We start from the raw sequence: 16,019 nt of genomic DNA, 5'->3' as shown, positions 1-16,019 counted from the left end.
TCATCCTAATTCCTACGTCCCTCGATAAAAATAATAATATTTCTTTAATTATATACTATATACGCAAATCCAACACGTGCATATATTATAATACTTTTTTCAACGACATATACTGCATACTGGAATAGTTCGAAAACGTTTTTTCTTTTTAATAAATAACGGGTATTTGCGCATCATGAATGAAACATGAATACTTGAATTGTTGTTAATTACGACGCTACGGTTGTCAAGGAGCACGGTTGAATTTATGATTATTCAATTACATGTTCAACAGCGGTAATTGTAATTGTAATTGTAATGTAATTGAAGCATGCAAGGAGTAATTGTAATTGTAATTGAACTGAAATAATGTAATTGATCCAACTCTGGTTCCAGGGCCACGAGCAGACTAAATTTATATATTCGCAATCAGTACCGCGGTAGCTTTCGATTGATACCCGTTTTATAAAATTTCGCGTTCGGTAAGCCGGTCACTATAGGACACTATGATTGCACCATGTGCTAATTGATTAGAGAGAAGCAGACATGGCGGCGCCTGCATGACAATGCTGTTCTCAAATCTACAATGTCTTCATCATTATCGGCGAGAAATGGCTTTGAAGTGACATTGCTGTCGTTAAAATACATTCATTTAATACGATTTATTCCGTGTATATGTGGATAAATGGGCGAATAATGTATCTATTCAGCAATCCGGCTCGCCAATTAAATACTTAATTTTCCTATATCCGGCCCGCCGACTGGAGAAGTTGCCCGCCCCTGTATTATATTTAGCAATCCATGACGTGCCCTAATCTGGAAAAGTGACTGACTTTTTTTAACGTTAGACCTGTTTTAGCAGACCACCGTTGACACTCATGAAATATATTTTCCGCTTTTTAGAAGTAGTATTTATATTTTTCTTTCAATTACGAGTATTATGCGTTGAGTTCTAATTATAGTTTCAGTTCTTTTGTCTGGAAAACATACATGTTGAAGTATAAAAGCAACTGTAGTGATGCCTTATATTTTCTGAAAATAAAGCTATATACACTATATCGCATTTTACGATCTGCCATATTTTTAATTAACGTATACTAATGGCGCAAAGTGTGAAAGCCGTATCCGACACAACTTATCCGTATTGCTCTTCGACTGAACTAGGGGTCATATAATATGGGAAGGGGCCTTATAATATGGGGGGAGGGCGCTATGCCATGATATTCTCTAAAACGGGGTGTTCGAGTAAACAAAGAATTTTATCGCATTTCCATATCAATGGTATCATTTACATCCCATAATGTGGACGACTGCTTATTCTGTCGAAAATTGACACCTCCTGGGATGCATCAATATGAATCAAGCTGTCTACACCTTTCGCGTAGCTCCATTTGCAGCTTTTGATAGTCCATGCGAACGAATTATGATTGTTTTCACAACTACTTACTTACTTGAGTAGATTCAAAGTCGGTAAATTCTACTTCTACTCCAAGTAGTTTTAAGTTGCTTAGGAAAGAAGTACTTCTACTCGCACTTGAGTCGATTTTTTCGTAGCTACTTCTACTTCTACTTGAATAGCTTTCTTGAATACTTTGACCACCTCTGAATTACCACATGGACAGATAAGATGAAATGAAAACGACTACTTGAAATACGACCTGCTATAAGTCAAAATGATTATTTTGAGAACATTATATTCTACAAATAAAAACTACTCTTACGACTCAAGCGCGCATAGCACCAAAATAGCACGATCTTAAGATTACATCACGCGCTGTGGCATCGTTTCCGTGACACAGTACAAGATTAAAATATCGAATTGGATAGCGTCCGGTTAGGGATCCGTGCGGCCACGCACGTAAAATATATCCAAATATGACCAAACACAAGACTATGAATATTAGTTAATACCGAAAGCTTTTCCTAGATATAGGTCGACTTCGAGCCGTGTCATATCACATTACATACATTACATATATTACATACACAATGCACACATTATGCGACAAACAATCTGCTCGGCCAACTCCTCCGACTGGCTTGAACGAGACATTATGACACACTTCATTTCTTTTCGCATATCAATGTGATCTAAAATAGCAGTTTATCATGTAGCTGACAGGTTAATGCCACAATCGCGGTTATTGCAGTGTGCTAAAGACTCTTCGCCCTTCATCAAATCAGGACAAAAATAGGGACACATGTCAACATCGGAACAAATCTGAGAAATCAGGACAATGTAGTTTTATCAGATATACGTCTTCTAAATCAGGACTAATCTGCGAAATCATGACGGTATAGCAACCTGTGATATAATTATACGTTGCTATGAAAATCATCGTCATTGATGTTGGTCAAAAGGAGAATGGTATGTATGGATTGACCAACCGATGGTGTATAGTGCTGCGTCAGTGTGAAATATATTGCTTGTAACGATAAAGGCTAAAGTGCGCGTTCACCGTTCATATCTGATTCTGGCGGATCTTTTGCGTCAGCATTAACACAAAATAATGTAACCAGGAAAATGAATAATTACGCAACAATGAAAAGGGTGGAATACTCCGTCGGAAAAATTACTAATACTAATGTTGCAGCGTCACAATCGGATGTGAATGATTCCACGCACGACAAATCTCATTTCATCATTCTCGCATTTCGATACACCATTTTCATACAAAAATGATCACTGCAGAACGCAGCAAAAGTGAATTCTGGTCGGTCTTTTCATTGGGCTCAGTTTTGAAAATATTTCGCGCTTAAATCGGGCCGAATGACGACTGGACTAAAATTAATATTTGGGAACATATCAGGCTCCAATGTCAACCATTAACCTCGATCTGGTATTGGACACCTGCCTGTTTTGCGCATAATTATACTGTACATTTTGTACAGGGTATACACTGTAGACCAGCGGTTCTCAACCGGGGGTCCGCGGACCCCTAGGGGTCCGCGAAGCAATTTCAGGGGGTCCGCGAGACCTCTAAATTTTAAAATGGTCGATAGCCTAATTTTTATTTTATTTTTAATTTGAGAAAGCATGAGGCAGTTTCGCACCACAACTGCTAAAACCTCATGACTCCTATCATAATAATCGTCTGACATGAACTATCGTAGTGCGGAAAATCATTTTCATTGCCAATTTTTCAATAACCTGCTGATACCAACATATTGCTATTTGGAGACGTTTTGTGGAAAAAATAAAAATATGGAGATAACGTCAATCAGGGTGACTTTGTAATGTCTGCGAAACCTTCTCGATGTGAAGTTGTCATTCTCATAAAATTGGTGAACAGTGGTTTGAAATAAAAATTTCCGAAGTATTTACCTAATTTGTACCAATGCAGGGATTGAAACCTCGCCACGAAAGCCATTTTATCCTGTAATATACATAACCACTATTTGAACAGGTTCTTGGAGGTACAGAACTTCAATATACAATTGAGTACCGCAGTATATTCATATTGAAATGAACCCGAGTATTTTCGGCTGACACTCGTCATAAATCAGACAATGATATACCTGCCCTTAAAGTTCGGCTATCAGATTTGGCACATTCTTATTGCAGATTTCCTATCTACAAGGCTGGGTTTTTGATGAACAAGGAGTGTTTCGTTGCTATCAAAGCATTACGCTCCAACCCTGAAATTCATATCACCAGTTATATTGGTATGCAGCCTTGTCTTGTTAATGCTCAATTGTTCATGGTCGGAAATGTTTGCTCGGAAATATCTATGTAGGCTAAACCCGAACATAAACACGTCGTTTCCTGACAGTCTTTCTGAGGTTGGAAAACTTGGATCCATTCTTTGGCGCATAAAATTTGTCTATACTTTTAGATTTGGATTTCACTTGGACGGTAGAAACTCTCTGCGGCTCGCGATCCGTACGTTGCCCGTCCCTGCGCTAGATGCTGGACGTGATATGTTCATAAAATATATGTTTCTTCATTTTGGTGCCATAAATGTTGTGATCACGCCAAAAGTATCGTCGGAAGCGTTATGCGTTAGTATTGCATTAGCCTCCATCTATCTTTGCGGAAATGGTTTTTAGCACTCCTTGTTCATATCAAATCGAAGACGCGGATTTTCAAGACACGACCTAGTACTTCAAGAAAAACAGCAGCAAAATTAGCGGCGAAATAATAAAAGTCTACCAATTTCTGCATAAATGGTATGAGGCTACTTTCAAGAGAAATCATTATTTTGCTGTTTATCACAAGCCTACAGTTCATATTTGCACAAGACAGATGAAGGTTGCATCATAATAGAGCTAAAATTGAACTAAAACTTGAGGGGGTCCGCAAGGGTCCATGACGGTCAAAAGGGGTCCGCGAAGCCAAAAAGGTTGAGAACCACTGCTGTAGACCTACACGGCTTCGTTCCACCTGTAGAGCTCAGTAATGAAGGGCAGGATTTGCAGAGCGCTCCCGGAAACCAAGGCGCCGCATGAACCGGAACCGGATTGGATATCAGGGCAGATTTCCTCATTTTTAGCCGGAGTCGGATAGTACACTTTCTGATACGGCCGGAGTCTGATCGGAACCGCATCAGTATTCAGTACACTTGATACTAAGAATAGAGTAGCCTTTACCCTCTTCCAACCTCTAATCAATAGTTGAAGTGAAACATTCATGGAAATAAACTACATGTTAAGTCCAAGTTAGTAAAATTGCTTTAGATAAGGGTTGGGCTTGATCTTCGAGTTTTTCATTTCCTGCTTGCATTGTTTCAACCAATATTCAATACCATGCTGTGTGTAAATGATTATTATCGTGATTTTGTCGCACCGGATCACGGTCATTTGTAGAATCTGGCCTAGGAGTCAGACAGGAGTCAGACAATAGCTTTATAAAAATGGATCGGAGTAGGACCAGAGAATTTGTCGATCCGTTCCGCCCTACCAGAGACATATGGAATGGACTGGAAATTCTCAGAATCGAATTTCAAAACGTTTGCCAAATCGCGTCACAGAAAGCGTTGTGAAATACCTTTTGCGTCACCCACTTACGCCAGTTGAAACCCACGACACTATGCAACTATTGTCATAGCCTACTCACATCGCGGTCACGTTTTTAAGGCACCGTTTACGCATCGGAGGGTATAAAAAGTGTGTTGCTTTACGGCAATCACTCAAAATCAAAATTACAGTCTGTTACCGGTTCACGATTTCCGTAGTGTCAGGGAGCGAGAGTGTGGTATCGATATCGATGCGATACTGCTAGGCCTACTTGTTTTTGAAAAAGGTAATATAAAACCAAATGACACAGGTACAGCATCGCAAAGCAAATAAACGCTCATGACAGGTAGACCATGAGTGATGTTAAAGGATTTTTATTAATTAACTTTGAATATCATGTAAACACAAGCTGCTAAAACTACGTCACGCTTGATTAAACGAATTTCAGACTGATATTCAGATTTTTGTCGATATTGAAACGTCACAAACATATCGTTCAATGATCGAGTCGCGACAACGAATACGATGGATGACGACGAAAATAATATCTTATTTGTCCTCGCACATAGTTTTACAACTTGTTGACTGCCAGAGGTGGTCAGTAACGGAGTACTTCTACTTTTTCGAAGTACTCAAGTAGTTTTCCTCTACTTCTGGTACTTACTCAAGTAGAACTGAATTTCACTACTTCTACTTCATAATATTTTGTGATCTGCTTACTTACTTTTCGCTATTTTCAGTTTGTCAAGTAGGAGTAGATTAATCCTCCAATCAAGAAGATAGCCTGAGAAATTTCGGGCTGTTTTCACGGAGTATCGACATTCAATTTTCATAAAAGTTGAGTTGAGCCCAGAATTTTCGTCGCGCTTCGCGCGCAGTGAAGTAGGTGTAACTAGTATGATTTCACGAAAGTATCGGTGAATATAATTTAGGTAGCGGATTGGCGTGGTTCCGTTCACACCACATTGTCGCCCTTCGCCATATCAAGTATTGCATCACAGTATATATGGCTTATCATAACGTTTGAAACTAATGTTTCGCAATCTAGCATTTACTTATCATATTGTAATCAAGCTGGCCATGGCGTGTCTTAATCTGGAAAAGTGGACTCTAACTCTTTTTAGTTTTAGAGCTGTTTTAGCATACCAACCTTCGAAACTTTCTGGACTAAAGACATTATAAATACATGTTCCATTTTTAGATTTATATTTCACTTTCAAGTCCCAGTACCATATATTTTGATTTCTAATTTATATCAGTTCTTTTGTCTGGATAATGTACATGTTGATTGTTCAAGTATAAAAACAAATGTAGTAATGTCTTCAATTTCCAGAAATAAAGCTACACAATATAGCATTTTAACGTTTACTAATCGCACAAAGTGTTTACACCGTATCCAACACAACATCTCCGTATTGCTCTTCGACTAAACTACAGGCCTTATAATATGGGGGAGTGCGCAGTACCATGATATTTTCTAAAACGTGCTTTTTGAGTAAACAGAGGATTAGTATCGCATTTCCATATCAATACTATCATTTCATCCCATGATGTGGACGAATGCATATCGAAAATTGGAGACCTGCTGGTATGCATCAATATGAATCAAGCTCGTCACCTTTCGCATAGCTCAATTTGCACATTTTTACTATCCATGTGAACGAATTACGATCGTTTTCACAACTACTTACTTACTTGAGTACTTTTAAAGTCAGTAAATTCTACTTCTACTTCAAGTGGTTTTAGGTTGCTCATTGAAGAAGTACTTCTACTCGTACTTGAATAGATTTTTTCGTCGATACTTCTACTTCTACTTGAGTAGCTTTCTTGACTAATTTGACCACATCTGGTGACTGCGATGTGTCAATGCGTTTAGTATATCTACTCGGAAAATATTTCATGTTCATAATGTACATTAATTCGAAATAAGCACCTAACTGAGTCGCTTCGACAACTTCCTCTACTACCATTGAGTGTTGTGATATCGTGATGATTTGAAATGAAGAAAATCAAATGAATAACGAATTACTGATTGATTGGGTCACCGTCGTGATTACGAGTTGTTGTTGTTTTGGTATCCATAGGGATGATGTGAACCTCTGAAAGGTTCAGGTTCGTGTGAACGCGAACCTTTTTGAAAGGTTCTGTGTGAACGCAAACGTGAATCTCATGACGTCACGCGACGTCATATTGCTAATTCCAACCCTACATTTCAGTGAAGTGATATATATTAATGTACACGGTACCTTGCGACGACTCGGGCCACATAATGCCACACTGCTGATGAAGCCTATATACAAACTGACTTTTTAAACGTCGCCAAAGGTATCAACTGGAGCAATCAAATGATATAATAATCCTAAAAATCTATATATTTCGCCTCTTTGCCAACACTTTTGACGAAGACTTCCAAGAGAATATAAGCTTACTCATTAACTGTCTAGGCCAGATCGGACAATGTATTCGGCGTCAAAAGTGTTCCTACGTTGATATTGAGTAGGGTGTGCTATGAGTCTTACCCCATTAACAAGTTATACAGCAGTAGCCAACACCCCAAACCCACGGATTTGGTTTTTAGGATACATAAACATATGAAATCGAGATGGCCCCCGTACGCTTGCTAGATTTTTTACATCAAACAACGATATCAAATACATTGATTGGTTGAATATTAAGCATCATTCGCCGACTACCTACATGCAGCGTGTTTCGTCCTGATGTTGTGTGATTGCGGGTCAAGCTCACAGCAGAGAGTCACTAAATATTCACAAATAGAAAGCTGGATATTTCGAGCAATCTTTTGTAACAATGCAGGTAAAATATCTGAGATTGTCAAGGTAAATGCTCGTTAAGTGTTGATTTTTTTTATGCTGCCAGCGCCATGCATTGAGTGGCGCGCAGTTGAAATGCAATATATTTTAACAAAACATGTTACAATGACGTGAAAATTGAAATATATGAAAAAGGTTCACCGTGCAGAGCCTGCCAACGTTCGTTTGTGAACGTGAACCTCTAAATTTCCGAGGTTCACGCACAGAACGCGAACGTGAATCGACATCACAGGCCATTTTACACCTGACCGATATAGCACGGCACCGGTCACACGAATGACGACGAGGAGTCCAGCTAGAATGCTATAGTTAAACCTTAAACACGTAGGGATTCTGTATCCGGGCAAGTACGCGACCAATCGGTTTTCGCTGCCATGATAATATCACTATACGCCATCACATTATGTATGGATAATAGCGCAGCCGTATTTGAACGAATGACCAATCGACTAACACTTCAACAAGCACATATTCCACTGCATTTCATGTACTTGAGCCGAAAATTGAAACATTGTTTTCTATTTGCGATTACACGTGTAGCGTATGTTGTGGAACAATTTTCACTGTTGATGAACGAACTTTATTTCATATGTCATGATATAATAAACGAAAGGCAATCATTACAAGTCGACTCAAACTACCAATACCACAATGGTGGTTGCTTTTCATAAGTGGGTACTGTACGTAGCACCATCATATCATACAAGTGGACGAAGGAGTAGGAACGAAATATGAGTTGCACAACGCGGCTGAGCAGAGCAATGGAACAGAGAAGGCAGTTAAGCCGATAAAAATTACACTGTAAAACGAGGAGTATACGCGCAAGCTCTATACGCCCTCTTACACGCACGCCACAGACCGGAAATATTGCTAACGCTAAGCGCTGCGTCACGTATCTAGGACGGGTTATTACCGTCATACAGGCGACTTCTAACTGGATGATGACTGTTTGCGAATATTGATGTCAAATCCGGACCCCACTGCTTGAGGCGAAGTGGTCGATGTGTGAAAAACGGCGTGCCTATGTCGACAAAAATCGAACGGCGCCCAAACTGACAAAGATACCAAAAATGTCCGGCAAGAACAAATGTTATTTACGGCATAGATTGTAGTTGCATACATCCTCAAAGCGTTAAGAGTTGATATTGCATAATCACGCAGCGGCTACACACGCACGCCTTTGTCCTATATAGTTCGACACGGCTATAACTATAGGTTGCACTGGAATTGAAATGCATGTATCATCATTTCACAGCGCATAGCGATACAAAAATAGGATGTTATTCAATATCTATATATGCGACACTACATAATGCGACACTATACACCAATAAATGAAGGGTTTTCCCAATGTAGACAATGAAATGCCGATAACTAGTGCTAGGACTGATTTGAGTAATCGTATCTGAATAGTTGATAGTTGTTTTATCAACGAGAATTCTAGTTTCGATGCTATTTTCCGCCGTCGAAGTCTGTCACCTCGACTTGTCGTATTGCAGCATACCAAATATTTCGTACAAAGCTACGTACCTTAGCGGAAATGACGTATTTACGAAGTCGAGATCAACCCACAGCGTTGTCACAGAGTGCAATTTAATTCAATGTATCAAAAAAATACCAAATTATCTTTAATGTGACTTAGAATTGGCATCATAGCCTATTATCTGTGGTCGCATGAAAGGTAGAGATTTGAAGTTTTCAATCATTCATACTGTGGTGACGTCATAATGGTTGATACTCGATTAAGACTCGACTCGACTTAGCCCAGGCCTATCAATAACTCGAGTCGAACGTGAAATAGCAGCTTGCGTAATTGGGACTATATCTGGTCTAAATTTACGGATGAGAAGCTAGGAAATTATTTCTTTTTGTTCACCTTGGATATCCAGTCTAAGGCGTCATAAAGCCCTATGCCTTTCAGGGCACTAACATGAAATATACTCCAATTCCGATCCTTAATAGATTTCAGTTCTAGCGCCGCCGTCACTTGTTCTACAGTCATCGGGTTTTCTCCGTCCTTTTTATTCGCGAGCACGCATAAAAATTTCCCATTCAAGTCGAGGTCTCCTAAAGCTTTCTGGAGCTCTTCCTTAGCCTCGCTCATTCGATCCGGGTCCGTGGAGTCTACCACATAAAACGCGCCGTCCGCTTCCTTGTAGTAGTGCCGCCAGAGATTACGGAGCTTATCCTGGCCACCGGTGTCCCAGATATCAAAGGTGATATTTTTGTAGTCGAACGACTCGTAATTGTAGCCGATCGTCGGTATCGTGCTGCCGGCTTCTCCGAACCGGAGTCGGTTTAAAATCGCAGTTTTACCGGATAGATCAATTCCGATCAATATCATCTTAATCTCCCGCTTTCCCGTGCACAAAGAACCTCCCATATTGACCTTAACCGTTTGTCATAAAACTATATTTAAACGCCAATAAATCGCATCTGAACAACAAACATATTATCCAACTATACGGAGAGGGGTGTGCTCAAAACACCTGGTCGGAGAACTACCGCTTAGCTCGACACACACATATAAACGATAGCAGTTTTTCAGTTGCGTTGTCCAATGACTAATTGATACGTCGGTTGTGTGATACTTGCAAGCGTTACCATATTTTCGATAGGTGTTCGATGAACTACCTCTCCGTGTTACCTAAAGTCTAACCATCGAATACTGCTAGTGTAGCATAATTGAAACGGATATATTGACTATACAAAGTATAGATCATACTCGGTATAACGTCCATGCGAACCATATTGTGGATCGAGTTAATAGCTTACAGTATTATTTCCGGGTTCGTTCAGACGGCGTGTAATACGCATTGAACGTATTCGATGCTTTATCTCATCAACTCGCTATACATAATATACGATAAAATAGGTTTATCATAGAATATACTATATACATATAGAGCGTAATATTATCACATCGTGAACAGACATTGGATATCGAAATAAATGCCGATATTTCATATATTATCGGGAAGAGCGAATTGATATTTGATACTCCCTCACATCCTGTCACGCTGCGCGTTTTAATATAAGCAAATTACATTACAGACTATACTATGCGATACGTTGCACCGTTATTTCTTCCATTAACACCGCAGAGGTTAATCCCTCCAAAATATACCTATTTAAATATGAATTGCGATGAATTCTTCTGTTGCTAACCTCGCTGGTTGTTAGAGCCTCATCAAGATAACCCCGAATCGTGTTTTTGCTACGGCCTCTCAAATGGACTCTACCCCCGCGGAATATAGGGTCTATACTTCGAAAATCAATTCTTGTCCTTGACCGAATAATATTCTTCATATTTATATTCTTTCCACTACGTTACCAATCAATCGTTCACACCAAACCATTAAACACAGGCTATTCCTTGCCACTCCGAAGACATAACCAGGATGTAAGAAAATAGCATAACACGAGCACGGTGCAGGACATATTGCGTATGTACGGTGTACGTACACTGTACAGTCGCCTACATGGTCGATATTTGGTGCGCAATGTCGTGAATCACACACGCATAATATGCATATCACATACCCGAGCATCATAGATACAGTCAGTGTCGAATCGAAAATAACTCTATATATTGCTATGCTGTTGAAAAACTACTACTGGCAACAAAAAAGGTACTGGTCGCCTACCAAAATTCTCAGAGTAAATTATAACGAGAGGAATAACGGAAGTTCATTATTTATATACTTATGTGTCAACAATCGACAAACAGTCGGCCAGCTTTCAAGTATACTGACGCAACATAGGCCTATAGTATCTGCCGTTCTTTCAATGTTAACTAGTCAATACTGAAACTGAATATTGATCATGAATTCTAATTAGACCTGAATAAGCGACCACATAAGAGATGGCATTACAGAGCCCCAAGATCCCCAAACCTCAACATGTGTATCGGAAAATGTGACAAATTTCATATGTCTGCGCATGGTGTTGGAAATACGCATTCTGGATCCCGCGGATAAAACTGATGATGTCACGCAGTTCAACTACGATTGCTGGTTTATGTTGAAAGTTGAAGCACACTTTGAAGGCTTACCTCGGTAACTCTGAACGTAAACTGACAATATCCTGCTGCTGACAATCAGTGACAGTAACTATCGACAGCATACGCATTATATATAGCCTACCAAATACAGCTAGGATACTATGACTCCGAATGAATAGAATCTTACGTATAAAAGCACCACAAAGTGACATGGGCTGACTAAGCTGAAGTGACATGATGTCACAGATTATAGGCTAACGAATGATTTGTTTGATGATGCATCCTATACGCACAGTCGCACAGTATACGAAATAAAGACATATCAATGGTATTGAACTGCTGTTGCACTGTTGCCTATATTTTTTCGTTCACTGTCAGGCAACTGATCTAATGTGAAGTTAGAAATTTAGGCTACTGCAGACTGCGGAATCAGTAGGGGTTGCATTTAAAACAAACGGTGTTTTAAAACACTTCGTTTAAACAGTGTTTTAAAAAAAGCCGATTAAAAAACATTTTTTTCAACGTTGTATAATTATGACATAATTGTGTACAGGGATATCTAGATATCCCAGATTGTGTATAGTAAATACTCTCGAAATAACATGTAGTATGAGCCTACGGACGATTTGCACCAAATATAGTCGACCTATACGGAATGGAATGGTTGGAACCCTCGAAATAGTCGTCGGTTCAAACAGTTATAGCAATAGATATAGATCATTGCTAGAGATTGGATGTTCTGATTATGATGACCGCCGGCTGCGTAAAAATGCTGCGTAATGATGTGGCTATGGTCAACGATAATTTTTGGTCCGTTTAACACTGGGGTTGGAAGCCTTTTTCTTCAAGGAGCCTTAATGATCCAATATTTTCGATTGTCAATGTCAATCACGGTGTCGTCAGAATTTGAGATCCATGACATCGTGGCTAAAAAACACCAAACAAACAAAAACAATAAAAAACACCTTTTAAACAAGGGCCATTTTATATACATGTTTGTTTCAAATTGATTTTTGTTTTAGATGCGACAGGGTACCAAATACGCCTGGGGCATATACATACATACATACATACATACATACATACATACATACATACATACATACATACATACATACATACATACCTACATACATACATACATACATACATACATACATACATACATACATACATACATACATACATACATACATACATACATACATACATACATACATACATACATACATACATACATACATACATACATACATACATACATACATACATACTTACATACATACATACATACATACATACATACATACATACATACATACATACATACATACATACATACATACATACATACATACATACATACATACATACATACATACATACATACATACATACATACATACATACATACATACATACATACATACATACATACATACATACATATACATACATACATATGAATTATGATGATCCGTCCATCTTGGCCATCATATGTTGCAGGTAATTTGTCCCGATCAGTAGTCGAATTGTGACTGTATTGGTGTACGTCGTGTGAAGTGGGGTACGCAGGGAGGGAAGCCTGGGGTTCGAAATTGAAACCACGTTCTACTGAAATTCCAACCAACGTATTCATTATGCTATGACGAGTAAAGCGAATACTTGTGGCGTAATAATGAGCGGGGGACTTAAAAAACCCAACGTTTCTGCTATCAATAACCTGATATAAAAATGCACCATTGTTCACACAAATGTTACGTCTGTTTCTTGCTGGTCTCCGAATGGAGGCGTGGGTTTGAATTCCACTTCTGACACCATGTTTCTTGCTGTACATTTATTATAGGCTTATCATATTTTGGAAATCTAAAAAGAGGACACTTTTTCAGAAATTTGCAACTTGCAAAACCGGAGTAGAATTCTCAAAAACCGGTGAATTTTTCCCACTTTGTGATCGGTTGACTAAAAAAAAGGTCATCTTTTCGCTCAGAGTTAAAATCACCGTTTTTCACTCCGAAATACCCGCCGGAGCTTCACTTCTGTACTAATTTGCGGCATATCACTCGCAATTTGCTCTAAATCTGACCTAAATTTTCAAAAAGAGGACAAAATCTCAAAAAAGAGGACAAAAGGGCGTCCTCCGAGGACACTTTCAAAAAAGTCAAAAAAGAGGACAAATCCTCTTAAAAGAGGACGTATGGTAAGCCTAATTTATTATGGCTTCCATGTGCCATCAACCAGAGATGAGATAAGCGATAAAGCGGTTAAGCATTAGTGATGCGGTCATGCACAGTTGGGTAAGGCATGACGTCATACCTTGCTACTTTACAGGGAAACATCATCATAATAATACATACAATAACCCACGTAACAACGTTCATATGTCATATTGTCATTGTCCAGCGGTTCTCAACCAGGGTCCGCGAAGCATGTTCATGGGATCCGCGACACCTCCAAATTTGCAGAATGGTTGACATCCTAATTTTATTACTATTTTTTTAATTATTGAAATCACGAGGCAGTTTCGCTTCATGACTGCTGAAACTTCAGCCCTCACTTAAACAGAATGACCGCCTGAGATGAAATGTTCTACTGTGCAAACTCATTTTAATTGCCAATTTGCCAATAAGCTACTGAGTACTGATATCAGGGATATCTAGATTATAGATATCCCTGACCGATGCAAGCATGGTATATCTCAATTTTCGGGTCATACGTGCAACAAAGGTGTCGTCGGAAGCGTTACGTGTTATTACCGCAGTGACCGGCTCCATTTATGTGTAAATCGATTTTCGGCACTTGTTCATACCAATTCGACGGCGCGGATTTTTAAGAAGCGACCGCGTACTTCAAGCAATACAGCTGCAGAATTCGCTTTGAAATGATAAAAGACTTCTCAATTCATACATAGACAGTATGATGTGATTTTCCGTGACGGTTCAAAGGGGGTCCGCGAAGAAGGTGGAGAGCCCCTGTCATAGTCCATATAGTATACAAGTAAATATAACAGTATTTTGAAACTCATCACTCAACTTTTGATTCTGCCGACATTACTACCTACTTATATACGTTGAGGGCGAGAAATCGTCGGCTTTAGGTTTAGCCATGAATATTGTGACGTACCAAGAAAATGACGTTACATTTAGAACGGATATTCATCTTGTTGTTCTTCTTGTTGTGTTCACGCGGCTCACATTTCAAGATGCAAATTAAATGTAATCGTCTATACTTTTCAATGTACCCTTAATCGTAAACTCAATCGATTACACTGATGAAGCTATCACCTCATGTCTGATTGAAATATATTCTTGTTTTTATGGCTCAGATAAAGTTTGGGGTTCCGCGAAGGCTTGGAGATTAGCGTAAGCGTTCCATGAGTTAGTTAAGGTTAAGAAACATTGGTATCACTGGCAATGGGCTACCATGCGTTCAGCAATTGAGTAGGTGCGAACTGCGAACAGATTAAAACTAATACCGGATATGCGCACCGTCCTATACTCCTAAGAGTCGTAATCAGGATGAAAATTCGTGGTGTGACTGTTAAAAATTGGGGGAAGGGGCCAGAAATCTCAACGTTAACACGTCGTAGCCAACACATATGACTTCACAATATCCAGAATTGGTGTGTGTGCGCTGTGTATGTAGAAGGGAAAGCAAGGTCGAGACTATCCCGTTGGGTAGGCTAACGGATACGAATAGAGCTGTAACTGCCGCACCCCTAACCCTCTGAATGGGGTGGGGCGAGATCGAAATGGGCTCCAAATTGGAGATTTAATGTGGGGAGCGTCGGCGCCACTTGCGCAGGCGGCCTGGGTCAAGTCCCGCCGGATATTCTAGGCTCCTCGTCCACCGTGTCGACGAAGAACGAAGGACAAGAGCAAGAAGGGGCGAAGGCACTGACGAATAAAGATTACCATCGAAAACGAATGCGGCATCGGGCGAATGGCTGAAGTGGATGCCAGATCAGCAAACCGCAACTGGTAGTTTCGGCATTCTATCTGTTCATTACATCACATTGTATTGTACATTGCGAGTCTTGTTCGGATGAAAATATAATCTGACGATAGTAATACCCCAACACCAAAGAAAATTTAATTCAATATAATTATCAGAAATAGACATTTCGGACAGGCAATGCGTACTGTTGCAGTCCTGAATACGAAGCGAGTTCAGGGAAGTGAAATCGTAGCTAAACTCAAGCATAATTCAAATGAAAATCGCGCTTGTGAAGTAATGCAAACCTTATCTGA

The 16,019-nt window shown here is 39.5% G+C and overlaps 1 pseudogene; it reads right to left on the bottom strand.

The window, feature by feature from the left end:
* Positions 1-9,624: 9,624 nt before the first annotated feature.
* On the bottom strand, positions 9,625-10,149 carry LOC145438006 (uncharacterized; annotated as a pseudogene).
* Positions 10,150-16,019: the final 5,870 nt, after the last annotated feature.

This window comes from Botryllus schlosseri, chromosome 4 (assembly GCF_051294905.1).
Source record: "Botryllus schlosseri isolate E-star chromosome 4, Bs_hap1, whole genome shotgun sequence".
Taxonomy (NCBI): domain Eukaryota; kingdom Metazoa; phylum Chordata; class Ascidiacea; order Stolidobranchia; family Styelidae; genus Botryllus; species Botryllus schlosseri.
Note: the sequence above shows the minus strand (reverse complement) of the source record. Positions and strands in the feature narration are given on the sequence as shown.